General features: G+C 45.9%; 1 protein-coding gene across 2 annotated transcripts in view; it reads right to left on the bottom strand.

Annotated features, from left to right (window-relative positions):
- Positions 1-6,328, bottom strand: part of ASS1 (argininosuccinate synthase 1) — a 78,356-nt gene extending 72,028 nt beyond the window's left edge. Inside the window, exon 1 of one of the 2 annotated variants that reach the window (XM_036752512.1) lies at positions 6,204-6,328. The gene's annotated coding sequence lies outside the window, so the exon portion shown is untranslated. Of the gene's footprint in view, positions 1-5,650; positions 5,667-6,203 lie in introns of those variants that run through there. The other variant, XM_036752511.1, reaches the window with a different exon arrangement.
- Positions 6,329-15,198: the final 8,870 nt, after the last annotated feature.

Genomic DNA, 15,198 nt, shown 5'->3' with positions numbered 1-15,198 from the left:
AGGCCAGATTGGAACTCACTCTTTCTGACTCCAGGCCTAGCTGTCCATATAGATTTGTATATGTACATTTTTTCCATAGTTTATAGGTGAAGCACTTGAAGGGACCACATAAGTTAGCTAGTCTGATTTTACAGATGAGGAAACTGAGGCAAACAGGGTTAAGTGACTTGTCCAGGGTTACACAGCTAGTAAGTATCTGAGGCTCGATGGGAACTCTCAGTCTTTCTGACTCCAGGCCTAGCTGTCCATATATATTTGTGTATATTTTTTCCCACAGTTTATAGGTTAAGCACTTGAAGGGACCACATAAATTATCTAGTACGATTTTACAGATGAGGAAACTGAGAAAAGAGAAGTAACTTGCCCAAGATCATAGAGGTAGCAAATTGATATGAGCCCAACTCTTCTGATTTCCAATTCTGAGCCCTCCCTCCTCCGCTGCAGATCTCTGGCATGTGTATGCTGAAGGAGGGCAGAGCTAACAAGCATAGAAAACCAGTGGAGTAGAGATCTGAGAAAGTGATGCAAATACCTTGTGGATTGCATCATAGGAGCTGTAACAGGATCCCAGGGCTGACAGTTCAGAATACTGACACTTGCATTTCCAAAGCAGGTTTCAGCCTGCTCCGCATCCACCAACCTGTGCTCTCTAGGGGCAGCTAACCCAGGCTTCCTTGGAGGCCTGGGGACAGAAGAGGATCGAAATGCCTGCTAAGGAGATCTAGGTGATGCAAGCAGGCAAAAGGACACTCTAGGTCTCAAAGGCAAAAAGTGCAAACAGGGCTGCAGAGGAATTGCCAGGCAATTCCTAACATTCCCAATAAAATCCTAACATTGAGCGTTCAACAGACATTTAGTATCCAGTGGAAGCAAGGCCAGCCTGGAGAAGAGTTCCAGTCTAGGTTAGGCTACCAGCGGGAGGAAGCATGTACCATCTGGTAGCTTCCAATTTTAGTTATTCTTACTAAATGCTTTTTTATTATTTCTAAGCTGCTAGAACACTGCATATACTATTAGCACTCTCTACATTTAGTGCCCTGGGCCAAAGCCCAAGTCATCCCCAGCCTAGCTATGGTTCTGCCTCAATCATCTTATTGGAAGGTGCTCTACCCTTAACAAAACTGGTTTAGCTTTGATCTGAGTCCATACAGAAGCCAAGGATCTGCCAGGGTAAGGGCATCATGCCAGTGAACTGGAATCATGCCCACTAACCCCTGGCAGAGGGTCTAGGTACCTGGCTGCTACTCAGCCTCAATTCAGGTAGAGAGCTATTTTGGGGTAGTAGCTGACAGACTGGCAACAACCAGGTCATCTATCTTAGCTGAAACCAGGCCGATGAGCTCCATCCCAGGCATCTGACCACAGAACCATTCAGACAAGCTTCTCTGGATGGAGGGCAAAGCACATAGACCCAGAGGAGCAGGCAAAGCTAGTGATGCCTGCAGCCAGTAATCCTTGAGTATTACCTAACAGTTATATGGATTTACGAAGCACTTTACATATCTTATCTTATCTAATCTTAGAACAACCCTGTGAGATAGTTGCTATCTTTACCCCCATTTTATAGATAAGTAAGCCTAGTGCCAGGCACACAGTAGGCCCAAAGGTCATACAGTTACTTGGTATCTGAGGTAGGATCTGAACTATTTGAACTCAGGTCTTTCATCACTCCATTTACTGGGCAAACAGCCTGAAGGCCAGTGGATTTGGGCTTCCTACAGAAGGATTAACTGGACTGGATCTCCCCCTCCCCAGGCTCTAGGACACAAGTCCCATTGCCCAAAGCCTCTGTGAATGCCACAGTGTCTCAAAGCTGTGGAATGTGGGTTTCCATTGCATTTCCAGGAAGAGTTATAGGTGGGGGTGAGGGGAAGCAGCCTACTTTGTGGCAGCAGGAAGCATGCCAGTAGGTTCCAGTGCCCTCTGGCGAGATACTGCCACAGGTAAATGGCAACATCCCAGCACCTCGGCTGGACCTCCCTGTCAGCGTCAGTGCTCAAGCCAGCCCTGGAGGGAGCTGACATGCTACCCAAGCTCTAACCAGGACAGGGTAGGCAGAGAATTACAGGATCATAGTATCAGAGCTGGAAAGATCTCAAAAGTGTCCAGTCCATGCCCCACCCTATTTTACAAATGAGGACTTGCCCAAGGTCATATGGGTACTATGTGATAGGCAAATTTTGAACCCAGGTCTTCTGTGTCCACTGTACCATGCTGCTGCAGGGCGACAAACTTAGAAAGCTCAATTTGACAGTGCAGCAGCGTAGAGACAACAGAGCCTATTTAATAAGAACAAAGTCAAAATAGATAGCTATCAAAGAATGGGTACAGGGGTGGGGAATCTTTGGCCTTGAGGCCACATGTGACCCTCTAGGTCCTCAAGTGTGGCCCTTTGACTAAATTCAAACTTCACAGGACAGATCCTTTTAACAAAAGGATTTGTTCCTTAAAACTTGGACTCAGTCAAAAGGCTAGACTTGAGGACCTACAGGGCCACACGTGGCCTTAAGGCCTCAGGATCTTCACCTTTATCATTGTTGTGTTTTACCAAACAAATGCTTTTATTAAGGGGATCTGTCCTGTGAAGTTTTTACTCAGTCAAAGGGCTGCACTCAAGGACCTAGAGGGCCACACATGACCTCGAGGCCTCAGGTTCCCCACCCCTGGGCTAGGTGAACTCCTCACCTGTTCTACCCTGGTCCTTTCCTATCAGCTAAAGGGCAAGCTTCCTGAAGCTAGAGGCCACAAAAATTCCTCTTTGTTAAGTGCCCTGGATACAAACTTTTTTGCTAGTTTGCTACAATGAATTTGAGCTATGCCACCAACCAGTTACATGACCTTGGGCTCATTCATTACCTTTCCCCAGGTCTCAATTTCCTCATTTGTAAAATGGGACTATGAATCCCTGCTCTAATGTCTATCTGTTCCTAAAGAGGCCTATTCCCTGAATGGGTGTTATCTCACTCTAAGTGAGTACATGAAAAGGACTTAGCCTAAAAGGGCCACAGTCTCGCATCCTGGGTCATCTCCAGTCTTCCTGAAGGAGAAAGTGAGGCTGGTGACCTTGCACAGCCTTCCCCCACTCAAATCAAAGTCAACTGCAAGTTATGTCATCATCTCCCTGATGTCATGGTCCTCCTCAAGAATGAAGGACAAACACAGCCTAATGTCTATCTACGGTTGGTACGAGAACTAAGAGATGATGTATACTGCAAAGGAGATGCAGAGGATTGGCTTTAGCACTTCCTCATTTTACTTAGGCTATCCCAATCTCTCTCAGTTACCCAAATGTTTCCCATCCTCTCCCCTCAGCAGCATCCCCTTTTACTCAGGCCAAAGCAGGAAGGCTTAAATGACCATGGACACTCACCACAGGCTTCCCCTTCTTGGCCTTGCTCTTGTGGCAGCTCATTAGAAGATGGATATGGTTATGGAGTAAGGTAGGAGAGGAGGGGCCTGGGTTGGTGTGAGGTTTGAGCAGGGGAATCAGGAGAAACCATGCTCAGATTTTAAAAATATAACTTTAAATTTAACTTAACTTTAAAAATAAAACTTAACTTTAAAAATTTAACTTAAAAATTTTAACTTAAAAAATTTAGCAATTAAAAAATTTTCTAGTTAATTTTTTTTTTTAAATTAACAAATCACAATTCACTGATAGGTGAAAAGGTTGTTTTCAGGGAAGAGAGTCAGACTCTGGGCTCTCCAGCGGAGGGCCTATTTCTTAGGTGATTACATATTCTTCAGAGGTAGGGTAGTAGAAACTTGGGAGACCCAAAGGGGGCCCCACTCATGACAGATGAAGATAAAAAGCCTCTTCCTTGTTGAGCTCTGCAAGATCCCTGATGAGAACATTTCCAGGCATTTGTCTCTCTGAACCAGAGGCAGAACCACCCCTAGTCCTGCTTCACCATGGACCTTCGTCCCAGAGGCAGGAAACAATAAAAGCTTGTGTGTACATAGAACTTGGAATTCCACAAATTGCTTCCCATAAACTCTCTCATTTGAGTCTCAAAACAAACCTGTGTGGTACGTGCTATTATTATCCCTGTTTTGTAGACGAGGAAACTGAGGCTAACAGAGCTTAAGTGACTTGCCTATGACCACTCAGCTAACAAATGTCAGGCTGGATTTGAATCTATGTCAGCTAGGTGGCACAGTGGAAAGGGAGATGGACTTGGTGTCAGAAAGATCTGATTTCAATTATCCCTTCAGACATCTACTAGATGTGTGACCCTGGGCAAATCGCCTGGGCTCTCTCATCCTGTTTTCTCATCTGTAAAATGAGAGGATAATAGCAGCACCTACCTCACAGGGTTGTTTCTGAGGATCAGATGACATCATATATGCTTTGCAAGTCTTCCTGCATTCCCTTGCCTATCTCATGCACCCATTTCACAGAAAGATAAGTGGAGGGGGTAGAGAGCAGCTGTAGACCCGAGGCCCAGCTCAGTTCACTTCTCTCAAACCCACAGGCAACCCAGAGCTTCTTCTGGTACACAGATGGGCCTGGAGATGGGAGAGGTGTTTCCTCTCTTTCACAACATCCTCAACCACCATCTCCAAAAATTTGTCCTAAGGAGCCAAAGACAACAGAAAGTCAGACACGGAAAACCCCCAGGGGTGGGGACCTTTCCTTCTTTCTTGGGTGACTCCCAAAGCCTCCTCTAGTTTCCTTGTGCCAACTCCTTTGGGAAGCAGTAAAAGAGAGAGAAAAGTCCCTCAATTTTTCCAAGCAGGAAGCAAAGCAGTTAGGGATTGGAGGAGGGAAGCTACCTATCCAGCTTCGAGGAAGTTAAGGCCCCCCCAGGGGTGGAGAACCTGTGGCCTCGAAGCCGCAGGTCCCCTATCCCTGCCGGCCTAGCCCATCCCTAGGCCAGGCAGGGCTGCTGCGTACAGACTCCGAGGCCCGGCCCAGACCCCCCCAGGGCCCAGCAGGAAGGAGGTTGGGTGGCTCCCTGGCCAGTTCAGCCGGAAAAGGAGGAGGGGGAGAAATGGAGTTCAGGGAAAGATATGTTTTCAGCATTGGCAGGGCTCAGGGTCCAGGGCTCTACCAGTCCAGGCTCATTCTTCCTTTAAGAACTCGGGGCACCTGGCACTTTTCAGACCACCCTGAGAGCTACGTGGGTGGAGACTAAATTCAGAGCGGCCTCTGGACCCCTTAGAGGGGTCCAGGGATAGCATTAAGGGGCTTTCAGGAATTTTACCTCTTCTTACCTTAGCCTACAAGACTAAGGACTTCACAGCTCTGCCTCCCCTATGCCCAGTGGGTTGGTTTCCTTTATCTGAGACCGAACTCGCAATTTTCTCAAAGAGCTGGCCCTTATTTTTCCTCGATTGTCTCCGACTTTTCTTTCTTCTTGCTCGCTTCTCTACCTCATCTCTCTGTCTCCTAGCTTACTATTTGTGTGACCTTGGAAAAGCCCCTCAATCTAAATAGACCTCAGTTTCCTTATCTGTAAAACGGGAATACCTTCCAGGGCTATTGCGAGGAGAGAATTTTTCAGACTTTAGCCATGTGGGCCAGTATTATCATTCTGATCTCAATTTCTCTACCCCGCATGCATTTTTTTTTCTTTAAAATAAGGCTGTGATTTCCGGAGCATATGTAGCATCTGGTGATGATCTTTCTACTACGGCAAGTTCGCACCTGATCTGCTTCAAGAGTCGCCCGGGAGCGCTGAAGTTTAAGGGACTTGCCCAGGGTCAAGCAGCCAAGCTGTGTTAGAGGCAGGACTCAAACCCTGGTCTTTCTCCATCCAAGGCCAGCCCTCTCTAGCTCCTACGCCATGCCGCCAGTCACCAGGCACATACGTAGCACCTGCCGAACGATGTTCGATGATTTTAAATTGTGTTTGTCTTTTCTCGCTCTCTGAACCGATCTCCCTATCTCGCTGGTCTTGTCCTCCTACGCTCCCCTTTCCCCACTTGGGTTGTTTCTTTTTCTCCGTCTGGCCCTAGAATGTCCCCCTCCCGGCAGGGTAGCTGGGCCCCAGGGTGCAGGAGCATGGGCAAAAGCTGGGGCTGCTCCCTCCAGCTCCAGCAGGTGCCTGCCCAGGGAACCAGGGCCAGCCTGGTGGCCTCAGCGAGGCGGTCCCGGGAGCTGAGAGAGGGCAGAGCCGGACTCATTTCCCCAAGTCCGTGAGCGGGAGGCGTAGGTGCATCAGCCCAAAACCCTGTACCGCGCCGGGTGCACTCCTTACCGATGTTTGGTGAGGCTGGAGGAGTCCGACCTGCTGCTGAGACGAGGAGGTTGGAAGCGTTCCCTGAGCTTGTCTCTGGCGCTATAAGAGCGACAGACTCCCCCCGCCCCCTCCAACTCCCCCCCACCCCGGGAAAGTGACTGGAGGAGGGGACAGGGGGGCGGTGTCCGACGCAGAAGTGGCGCACACCTCAGGCCCCGCCCCTACCCATTCATTCACAGCTTTCCCCACCCCGGCTCTCCTTGGATGCTTGGCATGCTAACTCCCTGGGCAGCGCGACCCTCGGGTCTCCACGCCCTCCTCGCCTCCAGGGACCAGTTCCTGCTCAGCTCCCAGCTTCCCTCTCGTTCGCCAGGCAAGCTGGGAAGGGTGAATCCAACTGCGTTTAGTCTGAAAGGCGCCACATAAAAACAAACTCTGCTCTAGTGAATCTCCCTGTGGCGGGGTGGGGGTGGGGGTGGGAGCGCAGGAAGCGGAGGGCGCTGACCCAAGCACACCCCTGTACCACATTTGCCAAATTAAAAGGCTTATGTTAATAGCCTCCTAACTGGTCTCCCTGCTTCCATCCTCTCTGCCATCAGAGAATCCATCCTACATCCAGCGGCTTAATTAATATTCCACACTCACAAATTTGATCCCTCGAGATTTTGCTCAAAAAACTTCTGTGGTCCCCATCGCCTACAAAGAAAATTAACTACTTTATTATGCGGCATATAAGACTCTCTACAATCCAGTTCCAACGTTTACTTCCCATTACATGCCCTTCAGGCTCTCTACCCCATAGCCCAGGCAGGCTATTCATCACTGTTTCCTGACTGCATTTGCTTTTACCCACCTAACAGGGTCCGGTAACAGGGTTTTGTTATGTCCATGCGTGTTTAAAGCTTTCCCTTCTTTTGGTCCTGTGTGAGGTAAATAAAATGTGAAGACTTCACAGGGAAGATATGTATAAATATACATCTATATCTATACTAAGAAATGTTTAAAAATCAAGAAATAGGGAAGTGGAAAAATTCTGAGGCTGTGAGTCACTGTGACCTGCTTTCCTTTACTGTAAAAGTACTGTAGAAGAATGGAGAGGGTCTCCCCCTCCCCTTATCCTATTCTCCTTCTTTAGATTTATAGATGTCACCTCAGTTGTAATCATTAACTAAGGGAATGGGAATTGGAGTTTCTGTGCCTCAGTTTCCCAGTTCTTTGTCCAGCTTTGTGCTCAGATTGTAAGCCTGCCTCCCAGCCAATGGTGAGAAGGGTCAGAAGTGGGCAGGAATTCTCTTGTGTTAGGTATAATTATTGGTGCTTTGCTCCTTGTAAAGCGCCTCCCTTGCTGGATTCATTCTAGTGGGGGATGCCCAATTCTCAAGAATTGAATAAAATTTATTTCTGTTCCCACCCTGAGATGGCTCCTTATTAACTTTTAATTGGTGAGGGTCTTTCATCACACACACATGGAAGGCATAAAATACTTGCTGAATTAAACAAGAAGAATGCCATCCTAAGATAGGTCAAGGGCAGGGAAAGAATAAAGTCTAGTTACCTCTAGAAGCTAGGGGAGGGGGTTTCCTGCAGGCTCCTCCTCCTCCAGATTATCAGCCCCTCCCCTGAAATCACTTTGTGGAATATTAGGAATATTTTGGAATATTTGATTCCATTATTTGTGTGCTACCTCCAAGGGTGAAGAGAGCAACCCCATCTACTGTTTCTTATTTCATCTATATTCTCCCACAGAACTGCCCAATGTGCTGGGCACTTTCCTTTAGGTCATTGAATATTCTGTGCCTGCCAGTGTAGCACTTGTTTCCCCATCTGTTATCCTTTGCTCCCCCTACGTGACCCACCAGCCTCCTTTTCCAATCATATATTTTTTAGATTATATCTTTTATACCACTCCTTTTACTACACAAATTAACTGACATAAAAGTACTGCCATCATGCAAGTCATTTTCATAGTAATTTTTTAAAAATCTGTTTGCAAAGCACTTGGAAATATATCAAAGTACTTCCCAAGGCAGTTAAGTCTCATTACCCAGATGCCAGCCCAGCCTAGCTATTCCGTTCCTGTCTTATCAGATCAGCACCACCTCTTTGGGTAAGGAAGGAAGAAGAAGCCTTTCTCCAACCATATAAAAATCTTTCCCAGGAGGGGTAGCTAGATGGCACAGTGGATAGATCTCAGGCCTGGGAATCAGGAGGACGTGAGTTCAAATCTCAGGTCTCAGACACTTGACACTAGCTATGTGACCCTGGGCAAGTCACTTACCCCTGACTGCTACAAAAAAAAAATTCCTTCCCAGGAAGCCCATGGGTTTCTTCCTACTCCCTGCAAGGTGCACCGTCTGCTGGACAGCTCATATGCCAACTGGGAAAACCTCATATAGTAGTTAAACATCTTTCCTGAAGACATCTAGGAAAGTTGCCCTGTAAAGAACACCTTGGTATTCTGCCTCATCAGAGCAAAAGGTACAGGCCCCTGTAGACTTATTAGGGCACTAATGGAGCTTTCGAGAAACTGACATTTCTTACCCAGCCTTCCTAACCAAATTCACTGGTACTACAACCCTAAGCCAAAAACGCTAGAAGCTAGAATCAGAGAACGTTAGAACTGGAAGGATCCTTTAAAACCATCTACTTCACCCCCTCACTTTCCTTACAGGAGGCCCTAGCCCACTCCACATCAGAATTGTTCTCTACGTCTAGATATTACTTTTTATGAATTTATCTGAACACTTATATCTCCTCTGGCTTCCTCCAGCCCCACCCTCCAGGTAAACTTTATCTTTACTCTCTTTATATCTATAGAGATTGACATAAATTAGGTGCTTTATAGATGGCTGTTGGATTTAGTTGCCCAAGGTCATAGGCCTACAAACCAAGTGTCCTGGTTCCCAGTCCAGTGTTTGCTTAACATCACAGTGTTTTCAGACATATGCCCAGAGCTTGCTGCTGGGGTGGGATGGTGATGGGTGGAAAAATTTTGAAGGATTTGGGGCCTAAGAACGTAAAGTAGAATTCCACTCTTCACTACCTGTGTGACTTGACTAGAATTCACATAACCTCTCTGTGTCTCAATTTCTTTATCTGTAAAATGAGACTGCTGGGCTCTAAATTTTCTTCTACCTCTAAGTTTATGATCCTGGAGACTAGCTGGTTCGATTAGATGGCTAAGGTGGGAGGGGCGGGAACCTAGAAAAAAAATACCCATCTCATTTGATTCTCAAAACAACCCTGTGCAGAAGATAGAGGAGGCATTATAATCCCCATTTCTTTTATAGATATAGAAATCGAAGGCCAGAGAAATAAAGGTGAATTGCCAAAAGTCCCACAGCTTGTTAAGAATAAAGTTATTAAAATTTTGGCTTCCTAACTCCTAGGCTGGTGCTCTGCCCACTATGCCCATTCTCTCCCCACCTTCCACCCCCACATCCCTAATTTACTTATCTAGAATGGTGATGTACCAGCAACCACAAGCCAAGGTCCTTTTTTCCAGGGTGGGATTAAAAATGAAATCAGTCATGTTTCTCCAGCATTTGCATTTCTGCAGCAGGAAAATTCCCCCAGGCTCTTACTTCACCCACTGATTGGAACAATGTAAAAAGAGTCTATGAAGACCAAGGAGTAAGTTTGCTTCCTCTCATGGAGAACCAAGTTCAGGAAACTTTTCTGGGAACCACGGTCCCCTGAGGAGGCCTCATGCAAACTAGTTTAGCCTCTTCTTAACTCCGGAAGCTGGGAGAAGACAGAGGAGGAAACAGAGTCACCTAGGATTTGCCCCAGATGACACAGTAAATGGGCAAAGCATGATATCTAGTTTCCTGTTTCCAGAAATGTGCCCTTTCTATTACATAAATGGATAGAAGCAGGCTGTACCCCAAAAATGGAAGAGGTAAATGCTAAAAGGTATCATAGAAAATGAATTAACATTAGTACCAAACATCTGATGAGGGCACAGCCTCTGGGAACCCACTTGAACCTGGAGTACAGTTTCTGGGAACCCCCTTGAATGCTCCTTGAATCTTCCCACTTAATCTGGCCTTGGCCCGAGGCCATAAGCCTTACATTATCATTAGGCCCAAATCTCCACCTAGCCTAGACCTCTAATGTCCAGCTACTTCCCACCCTTGATACTATTAATATCCATGCCTTCAGCTATTTCCTACCCTGGAGTCTGACCTCATCCAGGTCCCATCAAGCTCCTCCTTAGACTCCTCCTCAAGACCCTCCCCAAACCCCTCCTCTAGTCACCCCAGACCACCCCTCAATCCCTCCCACAATCTTTGTGTATATAATCTTGATCTTGCTTCCATCAAGGCGCTCAGATTCAATCTGGCCCGCTTGTGAAAACAGGCATCACAAAGGGTGGGATTTCTTAAGACAACCCATTATATCAAATCCTTAATAAATTTTGTCTTTTCCCTTGGCTGAGAAGGCTTGGGTCGAATTCTTTCGGCAGGACCCGGCGTGTAGGTATTTTGGGGTCTCGAGCACCCCTAGAAACGTATGGTTCCCTACCTATCATCATTTATCATTAACCTCTTCACATCCATGCATTAAATGGCATAACAAGCAAATTCTTTTTTTTCTTTTTTTTTTTCTATTTTTTTTTGTCAGTTTTGTCAACATATTTTTGGTTAACTTCATATAGATGTCATCCAGGGAAAGTCTCTTGATTCCACTCTGAGTTTTTAGCATTTCATAGGCTTGCTTTGGAGGTAAAATCACCTCAGGTTACATTTGACATATTCAGTGGTGTATACCCATCATTTTTGGTGGGGAGGGAGGAAGGCAGGGCAATTGGGGTTAAGCGACTTGCCCAAGGTCACGCAGCTAATAAGTGTGTCAAGGGTCTGAGGCCAGAATTGAACTCAGGTCCTCCTGACTCCAGGGCTGATGCTCTACTCACTATGCCACCTAGCTGTCCCAGCATCCAAATTCTTAAAGGAAAAGTTTAATGAATTACAGAAAGATAAATAGATAGTAAAATTATAAGAGTGGGGAACCTCAATTTATCCACTCTCAGATAAATCTAACCATAAAACAAACAAGAAAGAAGTTAAGGAGATAAATATAATTATAGAAAAGTTAGCTATGATAAGACTATTCAATAGGAATAGAAAGGAGCATACCTATTCTAAGCTGTGTGGGGCTTCTTTATCAAAAATGACCATGTATCAGCACATAAAAACTTCAGAAATAAATGCAGAAAAGCAGAAATATTAAATACATCTTTTCTGACCATGATACACTAAAAAATGCATTCAATAAAGAGCCTTTGAATCACAGACTAAAAATTAATTGGGAACCAAATAACTTAATCCCAAAGAATGGGTCAAAGAGCAAATCATTGAAACAATCACTGATTTCATTAAAGATAATGACAATAATGAGCCAACATACCAAAATTTGTGGGATACAGTCAAATCAGCACTTAGGGGAAAATCTATATCTCTAAAGTCTTGCGTCAAAAGAGAGAAAGAGTGGATCAGCAAATTAGGCACACAACTAAAAAAAATCTAGGGAAAAATGGATAGAAGCCGGTTGGCTGACCCTAGAAAGGGGGGTAAAACCAGAATCAAGCTGAACCACTGGAGTTTTGAGGGTTCACAAGCTTTGGGAAGGTTAGCTTTGCTGACCTCATCAGAGAGGGGAGGGCCCAAACCCATTGCGCAGCATTGGGAAACAGCTCAGATTGACACACAGAGATAGGGCCCTGGCCAAGTGACCCCATGGTATTCAAAGCAAAGTCCAGTACCTTCCAGAGGAGAATCAACAACTCCCCCAGACTACTAGGGACTCATGCCACCCAACCATGGAGGGCCTTGCAGGGAGACAAAGAATGTCATAGGATCACAAAGTTAGAGCAGGCAGGGAATTTGGTGGCTATTCAGTCTAACTTCTTGATTTTATAGATAAGGAAATGGAGACCTAGAGACTCTCCAAGTCTTAGTGAGTTGCTGTGACCAAAACACATCTAGTAAGTATATGAGCTATGGTTCCAACTCAAGCTTTTGAGCGGGAAAGGACCTTGCTGACTGTTTAATCCAATCCTTTCTTTTCTGACTGGGGCAAATAAAGCCCAAAGGGGAAAAATGATCTGCCTAAGTTTGCATAGTATCAGAGACACTATGTTAGGACTAGAACTCAGGCTTCCTACTTCCCACTCTACCACTCTTTCCACTAAATGAGGATGTTTTTACATATCGTGCTATGATCTTGATAGAGAGGAAGGGACTTAATTTGGAAGACTGAGAGGAAATCTAGAAAAACCACAGTATTCCACATTTATCATCTCCTTTGATTCTCATGACAATGCTGCAAGGTAGGCATCATTATTCCCATGTTACAGATAGAAAGATAGGCTGTAAGCCAGTGGATTCCAGGGGAGCTTTTTCCCTTTAGGTTCTGCACTTATGGTGACATCAGGGATGCCACCCTCTAACCCACCTTCACGAAAACCCAGATGTTTCACAAGCAGCCAAAGTGCTGGCAACTACCAGAAGCTAGCTTTCTGCAGGGTTCAGGTTTTCATTTTTGCTCCAGCCACTGGACTTGGAAATACTCATCTCCACCCAGAACATGAAGTCCCGTTGTTGGGTTTCATAGAAATAGCTAAATCCAAGCTGCTTAATGAGTGACCACAGGGTGTTTTCATCCCCAATCCTGCCTGCAACACACTGAGGTCACAGTGTTCCAAGGCTGGAAGACAGAGGAGAGGGCCGGGATAAAGACTTGAATCAACGGTTATGGCCTCACAGGGCACAGTCAGGAACAACAAGGGGAAGTTGGGTGGGTTTGTAAGCAAAACCTGCCTAACAATTGGAAATATCATCCCACCATTTATTGGGACATTGTCAGGGGATTCTTCATGGATTACCGGTGGCACCAGAGAACTCTCATGTACTTGAAGTTGAAAAGAGATCTCACAATCTAACCCACTTATTTTACAGACGGGTGACTGAGGTCCAGTGAATTTAAGGGGCTTGCCCAAAGCTGAACAGGTAGTGGCAGAGACAGAATTTGTGCCCAGATTCTCTGACTCCAAATCCAGTACTCACTTGGCCTGCTACCTCTCCTGCTCTGAAATATTGCTCCAGGAGACAGAAAATCAAACCACCACCAAATGGCATGCTCAAGCTCCTCCCTGGATTTTACTCTCTCACTATCCATCTCATCTCAAACTCAGTCCCTTCTCTTTTACCTAACTACAAGCACAGTGTCTGGCACATAACAGGTACTTAATAAATGTTTATCAATTGCTTGACCTCCAGTGGAAAGAGCACGGGCTCTGGAGTCAGAGGAGCTGGGTTCAAATGTCACCACTGATGCTATGTGGCCTTGGACAAGTCACCTAACCTCTTTTAGGCCTCAGTTTCCTCATCTTTAAAATGAGATTGGACTAGATAGCATCTGAGGTCCCTTTCAAGTCTAAATCTATGATTATAAGACCCTGTAATTAATTCACAATCTTCCAGTGTACTTGCTTTTTACCTTCCCTCCCCCCAAACTCCTTCCCTCCAGCAAGTTCTAAGCCTGGTATGTGAGGGCAAAGGGGTACAGTGGGAAGTATGCTATGTGACCTTGGAAAAGTCCCTTCCAGTTCTGGATGAATGTACAGTGCCAGAATCCTTTCCGATGCGATCTTTCTGAGCATCTGTTCTTCCTCTGCCCAGGGAACAAACTGGAGTGAAGAGACTTCATTGTGTCACCCTCCCTCCCTCTCTAGGCAGGCAGCAGGGGTCGGCACGCTTTGATCAGAGCAGGCAAGGATGGTCCGGTGTTGCCAGCTTCAGGGCCTCATCCAGTCTCTCTCTGTAGGCTGAGAAGTTTTTTTGGCTCTAAAAAGATTTAGTTGTGGTAGTAAATGGGCTGACTCAGGGTTCTGGCCTTGGGTCACTTATGTTGCACAAAGAACTCTATAAAAAAAACAAAAACCTTGTCTCTCCACCAGGACTCCCATTTCCTTGGCAAAATGGGAGGCAGAATAGGCAGTAATCACAGCTAGTGATCACAGTAATCATTTATGTGGCACTTTAAGGCTTGCAAAGTGATTTACAAATATTGTCTCATACAATCCTGAGAGGGGGGGTGCTTTTATTATCCCCATTTTATAGGTGAGGACACTGAGGCCGACAGAAGTCGGGTGACTTGCCCAGGGTCACACAGCTAGGAAGTATCTGAGGCACGATTTGAACTCAGTCCAGTGCTGTATCCTCTGTGCCACAGTAGGGTGGGGGGAGGAGGCAGTGAAGGTTTCTTCCTCCCCCTTCCGTTCCATTCTCAAAATACCTCTTTCAACTGACTTAAGTACAAATTTTACTTCCTCCTCAGACCCTGAAATCCTACCGAATGAATTGAGCTTGGAGTAACAAACTCACACACGTTCAGATACCCTGGCGAAGGTCAGGTCTGTTAGGCACTCATTCTTTAGGGCAGATTGGTTCAATCAGATGGTTCACTTTCAGGAAAAGGTGGGAGGCCTTAAACTCAGATTAAAAGCCTAAAGGCTGAGCACTATATACCCTCATGCCCTCCTCCAGATCTAGCCAAAAAGACATGCGTTCCATTTCCTCTGCAGATCGCTCTGAGTCTTTTCTCCGTGACTGACTAAAGACAAGGATGCTGTCAGAGGCAGAGGAATGCCAAGGTGATGCTGCCAAGCAGACTGCACCTCATGCCAGACCAAAGCCCAAAGAGAAGACGGAAGGGTTATGTGTTCCTCTTCCTTTGAGATGTGTTTCATCCAGTTTCATCAGACCTGTTCCTAGCAATCATCCTATTTCCTCTCTCAGAATGTGGCCTCCCTTCAGGGAGCCTGGAAACCTGAAAAACTAATAATAATCATGAAAACCTAGTTTGAAGGGGGGAGGGAGGGTGTGCAGATCAGAAGGAGAACCACAGGAAGAAACAATTAGAATAGATCTAAGTTCATTTCCTTTCCACAAATCTTTTTATCCGCTTAGGAAAGTGCAGGAATAAGTAAATGAATAAGGAAACTAGG

The sequence above is a fragment of the Trichosurus vulpecula genome, chromosome 3 (genome assembly GCF_011100635.1).
Source record: "Trichosurus vulpecula isolate mTriVul1 chromosome 3, mTriVul1.pri, whole genome shotgun sequence".
Lineage (NCBI taxonomy): Eukaryota > Metazoa > Chordata > Mammalia > Diprotodontia > Phalangeridae > Trichosurus > Trichosurus vulpecula.
The sequence above is the reverse complement of the archived record's forward strand: the minus strand, read 5'-3'. Positions and strand labels throughout refer to the sequence as shown.